Here is an 8331-nt window from a genome sequence, read left to right as displayed (position 1 = left end):
CTGAGAACTTACAAATTTAGCATTTTAATGGAAAAGGTCTGGAATTCAAGACTCAATCAGAGTTGAGGCCTCACAGAAACAGGAGGAGGATTCCACATTCTGTTTTCTTCCCTTTATATTATGAAAGTGTGGATGACAGCCAGTCATTCCCAGCCAGGTTTTGAAGTACATCATTTGGCTGCCAGACACCCATTATACTAATTGGATCACCAGTTTCCTCTCTATCTTGTTGACACAAGAATTCTAGGGCTACCTATTTCTTTCACAGCATTAAAATTTAAGCCTGCCACACATACAATAAACCATAAAATATTCACATAGGCCTGTACTCTGCTTTGGTATTATATTGTAACTCCAGAATGATTCTTCAATAGTCTGAATGAGTGACGAGAAGGCATGCCAATACTCAACAGGTTTCCCACGCTTAAACATTTAATTTTATACTTCTGAGGCATTTGACACATTTGTGAATTACAGTTTGATTCCAAGCATCATCTTTCTCAATAATTTTTTCTTGTTTAGAATATAGCTACAACTACTCCCAGTGGAGAAACAGAAATCAGAGTACTTCTATTAGGAGTAGAAAGACTTAATACCTTCACATTCAAAAACTACATAAAATGTCCTCATTAATATGCATACGGCTATACATGTATACTGTATATTGAACTCTAAGAGAGCGTATTAATATTATTAATTATTTATAGATAACACTGATTCATTTGGTTTTACTCTCCATTTAAAAGAAAGGGAAACTTGAATACATATTAATATCAATCTTCACTGAATGACCTGGTACTTTTAAAAAGTAATTCACCATTAAAATTTCTAAATATCCATGATTTTTTAAATGAGGCTTCATGTTAATGTTACACTTTTAACACTTTCCAAGACTCACATACACAATGTATCTTATATTAAGCAGGGTTCTGGGTTGCAGACAAAAGAATCTACTCTGGTTTAAAGAAAGAAAGGATTTAGTATGGGTACTAGATAGCTTATAGCAGCCGTAACCAACCTTTTTGACACTGGGGACTGATTTCATGCAGGACAATTTTTCAATGGAGTAGATGCTGTGGTGGGGGGCAGGGCTGGTTTGGAGATGATTCAAATGTGTTACATTTATTATGCAGTTTTTTGTAATCTAATACCAACACTGATCTGACAGGAGGTACTGGTCTGTGGCCCAGAGGTTGGGGATCTCTGGATTACAGAACCTTTACAAAGGTTAGTGAAATAGCCTGTAGGCAAAACTTACAAGAATAATTGTGAAAATGCCAGGCAGATCCCAGAACCATTTTATCTCTACCACAGTCAGAAAACTGGGGCCAGCCACCACACCTGAACAAAGAATCACATGATTTTTGCCAGTTTCTGCATCAGCAAAATGGATGTCCCATGTCTAATCCTTCCCCCACATACGTTAATTGCAAAAAAAAAAAAAAAAAAAAAAAGTGCAAGTGTTAGTCGCTCAGTTGTGTTGACTCTTTGTGACCCCATGGAGCCACCATGTGACCTCCACATGACCACCAGGCTCCTCTGTCTGTGGACTTCTCCAGGCAAGAATACTGGAGTTGGTACCCATTTTCTTCTCCAGGGGATATTCCCAATTCAGGGATCGAACCCAGGTCTCCTACATTGCAGGTGGATTGTTTACCATCTGAGCCACCAGGGAAGCCCATTAATTGCAAACCAAATGTCATAAAGCTATATTTTTTAGAATCTAAATCATTTATTGATAGTCTAAAAGAAAGTGAGGAGGGACTGGAAAAGGTAAGTTTTGGGGTTTTTCTGTTTTGGTTAATATTCTACATTGAAATGGTGAGGTTAACATTATGGGGAAATATTAAAATGTAGAGTTTGTTTCAAAGGATTTTGGGCAACTCCAGATTGCAAATGTCAACTTCAACCTTTATCACAAAATTCAGGGTGCCTTACCTAATACATTTTGCATGTTTTTCCTCTTTCTTGACAAATAAGGAGACTGTTACAATAGTCCAGTCATTTTTAAATTGCTTTGGTATTTGCTTATAAGTTTTGATCTTCATCCTGTTTTCAATTCTAATTTCCTTCAGGTTGGTTGGAAAATTCATCATTACATGACAGAGTTTAAAGCACAAACCCCAAATTATTACATATTTCTTTTAGTCACTCTTCAATTCGTAATATGTCTTTTGTCTTTAAAGTTTTGTTACACTCTATTCACCATCTGTCCCTGCCTTTCTTAGGGAATTGCCAAGACCCAAATGGAATATTTTTGTGTCACTTACTCTTGGTAGATTGCGGTCTGGCAAAGTTGGAGCTGTACTTCATTTGGCAAACTGTGAAATGACCTATTCCTCTTTAGACATAGTTGAAGCTTTAAAAAAGAAGGAGAAAGAAAATAAATAAATAGCCTAGAAAGGGGATGAAGGAAAAAGATTATGATCCTCTGCAATTAGCTCAGATCCCTTCAATGTTTCTGATAACCAAAACAAGAATAGACTTTATGTGTTCTCTAAAGTCTAATCATTTTTTAGGCGGTAGATAGTGATCATTAAAATCTTCCATATCTAGATTCATGAGAATTTGCTATGATGCTAACAGAGCAAAACTTCTATGGAAGAGAAGGAGACATTGATACAGTGAGGGGATGGTCTTCCCCTGTACTCACGAAGTGCCATGATGTTAGGGCCTCAAACTGTGCAGAAGTTGGTAAGGAATATTTCAGAACCTAGCTAGGCCAGCAAAACAGTTAAGAAAAAGCAAGCACCAGAAAAATAAAATCTGATGGTGTCCAGGAATCCTTGACTGGAAGACATCTGAGATGAAAAGTTCAAGCATGCCTTTTTTTTTTTTTCCTTTTTCAAAGTATTAGGTTTTAATATGCATGAATATTGCATCTGACTGCTATTACTGAGAAAGAACTGTGAAGTGGTTACTAAATCTTTAAAATGTTTGCATTTCTAAAAGGTCTAAAAACAAAGACATGTTCATAACTCCTACCTCATACCATAGATAAAAATTAACTCAAAGAGTAGATCAATGATGTAAATATAAGACTCAAAAATATTAAACCAGAAAATATAGAGGTAAACCTTCATGACCTTGGATTTGGTAATACATTCTTAGATATAACACACAAGCAGCAACAGAAAAAAATTAATTGGACTCTATCAAACCTAAGACTTTTTGCATCAAAGGACATTATCAAAGAAAGTAAAAAGACAACCTGTAGAATGGAAGAAAATACTTGCAAGCCATATATTTGACAGAGGTTTAATATCCAGAATACATAAAGAACTCACAATTTGGTAACAAAATACAAATTGGCCAATTAAAAGTATGCAGTGGACTTGAATAGACATTTCTCCAAAGAAAGTATACAGTCATAAAAACGTACATGAAAAGATGCTTAACATCCTTTGCCACTTGGGAAATGCAAACCAAATACAGAATGAGATACCGTTCACTCCTACTAACATGGCAGTAATAATTGTGGTGGGTGATTTAGTCGCTAAGTCAAGTCCAACTCTGTGAGACCCCATGACAGTAAACTGCTAGGCTCCTCTGTCCAAGGGATTTTCCAGGCAGGAGTACTGGAGTGGGTTGCCATTTCCTTCTCCAGGGGACCTTCCCCATCCAGGGATCAAACCTGGGTCTTCTGCATTGCACGTGGATTCTTTACCGACTGAGCCATACCAGGATAATAGTAGTAGTAGAAAAATAATAAGTATTGATGAGGATATGAAAAAGCAAACACTTGGGCATTGCTGGTGGGAATGCAAATGGTGCAGCTGCTATGGAAAACAGTGTATGGCAATTACTCACAAAAGCTACAGAATTATCATACAAGCAAGCAATCCCACTCTTAGGTAACCCCTTCCTTGACTCCTAATTCCTGGCAAACACTAATTGTTTTCTTTATAATTTTGCTGTCCATGATATATAAATAGAATCACACAATGCAGTACTTTTGTGCCTGGCTTAGCAAAATTCACTTAAGATCATCCCTGTCTTGTAGGGTTCCCAGGTGGCACTAGTGGTAAAGAATCTGCCTGCCAATGTGGGAGACTCAAGAGATGCTGGTTCAATCCCTGGAAGAGGAAACGGCAACCCACTCTAGTATTCTTGCCTGGGAAATTCCATGGACAAGAGGTGCCTGGCAGGCTACAGTCCATGGAGTCCCAAAGAGCTGGACACAACTGAACAATCGACTACATACGCACACCTGTCTTGTATGAATCAGCAGTTTGCCCCTTTTTATTATTCAGGTGTATTTCACTGTATGGGTATATCAGTTTGTTTATCCATTCACCTGTTGAAGAATATTTATAAGGACGATCCTTGAATTTCTCTTTCCGTTACTAAATAATTAAAATTCCATTTAATTCCTAGATGAGTATAGTGATAGATAGATAGTGAAGTCGCTCAGTCATGTCCAACTCTTTGCGACCCCATGGACGGTAGCCTATCAGGCTCCTCTGTCCACGGGATTTTCCAGGCAATAGTACTGGAGTGGATTGCCATTTCCTTCTCCAGGGGATCTTCCCAACCCAGGGATCGAACCCCGGTCTCCCACATTGTAGACAGATGCTTTACCGTCTGAGCCACCAGGGAAGTCAGATGAATATAGTTTTGTGTTAATATTTGCTTGAAATTTGCTGTTTACGATGTACAACTTACTATTTATAAAATCACTTAACTAAAAAACCTCATTTTCTGACCTGCTATGTAAGTTTTCTGCCAAGTCTACTTGATTAAAAATTTTGAAATTATAGGGTGTTTAAAGCCTAAGTATCAACTTCTACATATCATGACCATATCTTCTAAACTTCTAATGTCATTTTAACCATTTTTAAGTGTACAGTTGGTGGCAACCATCACCACTGTTTCCAAATCTTTTCCATCCTCCCACATACAAACTCTGTAACTACTCTGTAACTACTAAGTAATAACTCTTCATTATCCCCTCACTACAGTCCCTGGAAAGCCCTGTTCTACTCTCTCTGGGGTTTTTTTTTGTTTTTTGAAGTTAAAAATACTTCCTTTATTACATAAAGTCAGTACTGCTACTTCTAAATTCCACTGCTTGTGCATCTCTAGGTTGTTCAGTGTTATGCCTATGATGTGAAGGACAGTTACTTCCAGGTGTCCTCAGCGTGGCTTCCCATGAGAGTCATCAATCATAACTGCTCCCGGAATCACGGTTGCAAGCTACTCTAGGAGAGTAAGAAGTTCTCCCAGGCCCTAGAGTAAACGTAATGTTCTTCCATACTTGATAGTACCAGAAGCAACAAAGTTCTGAAGGAGACACAATTAATTAAAGACAGCATGGAGTCGCAGTCTGTCAATATATACCACCCTCACTGTTTTCCTTAACAAAGCGGGTTACACTGGGGCTCGGATCCGCTTTATGATTCACTATTACAAGATGGTGCACATTCTCCTGATTTCTAGGGTGCAAGGTCACTCTCAGAACAGCCTCCTGACCAGACCTGGGAGTGAGTGGCCCCAGGTGTGGGAGCAGCTCGGCAAGATCAGTGCTGGTTTTAAGCCTACACCATTTCAAGGCAGTCTCCAGCACATGTCCAGTGAATTACTAGGCTAGCATTTTAGTGCTGTAATATGTTGTGAGGAGAATTATTTTCCATTATGCAGTTTAGCTCAAGGAAATAAATAAATTTGGGCCAAAATTACAACCAGATTATGACCAATTCTCTAAGCAAAAAAGAAACAAAGTAACTGCTGAGGTTAACAAAGATGTGATTGTCTTCTTGTGGCCTTCTACTGGTTTGTGAACTGCACTATTAAAAATCATGAGCTTTAACAAAAATCTTTATAACAAGCCAACGCATCCCCAATTTAATTTCACAGCAATAAAATTTTAGAGTTTAGATTTATTTAGGGCCATTTGCACATGTTCACAGAATAGTTTACCCCTACAAATGACAAGACAGCTCCCCTTCAGCAAGTCCCTATATTCTGCTTTACTTATATATAGCAAAAGGATAACATTAAACATGGAAGCTTTTGATTTGTGGCACCAGATGATGGTCTACACAGGTCATCCTTCAAAAGCTACAATTAGGGATCCACCTAGCTTTTCAGCAATACAAGCTCGATTGAGGTCTTCTGGCCTATTTGCTTGACATTTGTTTTATGCCTTGGAACTTCTTTCCGATGGCATCCTTGGAGCTCCCATAGATCATTTTACTCTTCAGAGGAGATAGTTCTGGTGCCTACAGGAAAAACATCAACTCCTCTTTTCTGGATTCCTTTGTTTCAAAGCCTGTATCATACAGAGCATATCAACAATCTTTTTCCGGAAGCATCCCCACAAAATGCTTGAAAGGATTGCTTTTGGTGACACCAACATCTCCTACCAAGATCTCCTTGCCTTCCTCCATGATGATGCACTTTTTGTCTACACTGAGACAGAAGTTGACAGCCTTCTTTCTTTTCTTGATTTCTTCTGGTCGCAAGCACTTCTGAACTTTCCTGTCATAAAAAATGCAGCATACTTCGTCGGCAACGTGCACTCCTGAGGTTATGTTCGCCATGGTGGTCGCAAAGTGCGGAGAGGGAACCAGCCGGCTCCGATACTGAGCGTCCTTCTCACAGCAGCAGGGCGAGCCTCCCGGAGGGCAGGAGGGCACCTTGGGCCCTCTCTCTCTGGTTTTGGTTTGCTTGTTTTGGTGTGTGGTGTTTTTTTTTTGGTTTTTTTTTTTTTGGCCAGTGCCATGCAGCATGTGGGATCTTGGTTCCCCGACCAGGGATCAAACCCTTGCATTGGAAGCTCTGAGTCTTAACCACTGGACAGCCAGGGAAGTCCCTCTACTCTCTGCTTCTATGAGTTTTACTATGTTAGATACCTCATATTAGTGGCATCAAGTATTATTTGTTGTTCTGTGACTGTTTATTTCACTTAGCATAATGTCCTCAAGGTTCGTCCATACTCTTATGTGTATAAGAACTGTCATTCCTTTTGAAGGCTAAATAACATTCCATTGTAAAGATATACTACTTCTTTATCCATTCATATGTTGATGGACATTTAGGTATTTCCACATCTTGGCTATTTTAAATAAGTAATTCTTCAGTGAACATAGAGTTGCTAGTATCTTTTCAAGATTCTGATTTCAATTCTTCTGGAAAAATACCAGACGTGGGACTGTTGGATCATACGGTAGTTCTATTTTTAATTTTTTGAGAAACCTCCATACTGTTTTCCATAGTGATTACACCATTTTTCATTCTCAAAAACAATTATTTACAAGGATTCCAATTTTCCCATGTCTTTGTCAATACTTGCTGTCTTTTGATTTTTTGATAACAGCCATCCTAACAGGTATGAGGTGATATTGTGGTTTAGCTTGCATTTTCCTGACAATTAGTGACCTTAAGCATCTTTTCATATAGCTATTGGCCACTTGTACATCTTCTTTGGAAAAATATCTATCTAGTTCTTTTGCCCATCTTTTAATCTGGTTATTTGCTTTTTTGCTATGAATTGCAACAGCTTCTTACACCTTTTGGATAATAAGCTCTTATCACATAAATGGTTTGCAAAAATTATCTCTCATTCTACTGGTTACCTTTTTATTTTGTTCATTCTTTCCTTTGATGGTTCAAAACTGGGAAAGGAGTATGTCAAAGCTGTATATTGTCATCTTGTTTATTTAACATATGCAGAGTACATCATGCAAAATGCCAGGCTGTATGACTCATAAGATGGAATCAAGATTGCCGGGAGAAATATCAATAACCTCAGATATACAGACGACACCACCCTAACGGCACAAAGCAAAGAGGAACTAAAGAGTCTCTTGATGAAGGTGAAAGAGGAGAATGAAAAAGCTGGCTTAAAACTCAACATTCAAAAAACTAAGATCATGGTATCCGGTCCCATCACTTCATGGCAAATAGATGGGAAAAAAGTAGAAACAATGACAGACATTATTTTCTTGAGCTCAAAATCACTGTGGACAGTGACTGCAGCCATGATATTAAAAGATGCTTACTCCTTGGAAGGAAAGCTATGACAAATCTAGAGTGTGTATTAAAAAGCAGAGATATCACTTTGCCAACAAAGGTCCATCTAGTCAAAGCTGTGGTTTTTCCAGTAGTCATGTACAGATATGAGAGCTGGACTATAAAGAAGGCTGAGTGCTGAAGAATTGATGCTTTTGAATTACAGTGCTGAAGAATACTCTTGAGAGTCCTTTGGATAGCAAGGAGATCAAACCAGTCAATTCTAAAGGAAATCAGTCCTGTATATTCATTGAAAGGACTGATGCTGAAGCTCCAATACTTTGGCCACCTGAGGCAAAGAGCTGACTCACTGGAGAA

At 38.4% G+C, this 8331-nt stretch overlaps 1 pseudogene; it reads right to left on the bottom strand.

Annotated features, from left to right (window-relative positions):
- Positions 1-2347: 2347 nt before the first annotated feature.
- On the bottom strand, positions 2348-7686 carry LOC123334419 (annotated as a pseudogene).
- Between the last annotated feature and the right edge of the window lie 645 nt (positions 7687-8331).

Source organism: Bubalus bubalis, chromosome 7 (genome assembly GCF_019923935.1).
Source record: "Bubalus bubalis isolate 160015118507 breed Murrah chromosome 7, NDDB_SH_1, whole genome shotgun sequence".
Classification (NCBI taxonomy): domain Eukaryota; kingdom Metazoa; phylum Chordata; class Mammalia; order Artiodactyla; family Bovidae; genus Bubalus; species Bubalus bubalis.
Note: the sequence above shows the minus strand (reverse complement) of the source record. Positions and strands in the feature narration are given on the sequence as shown.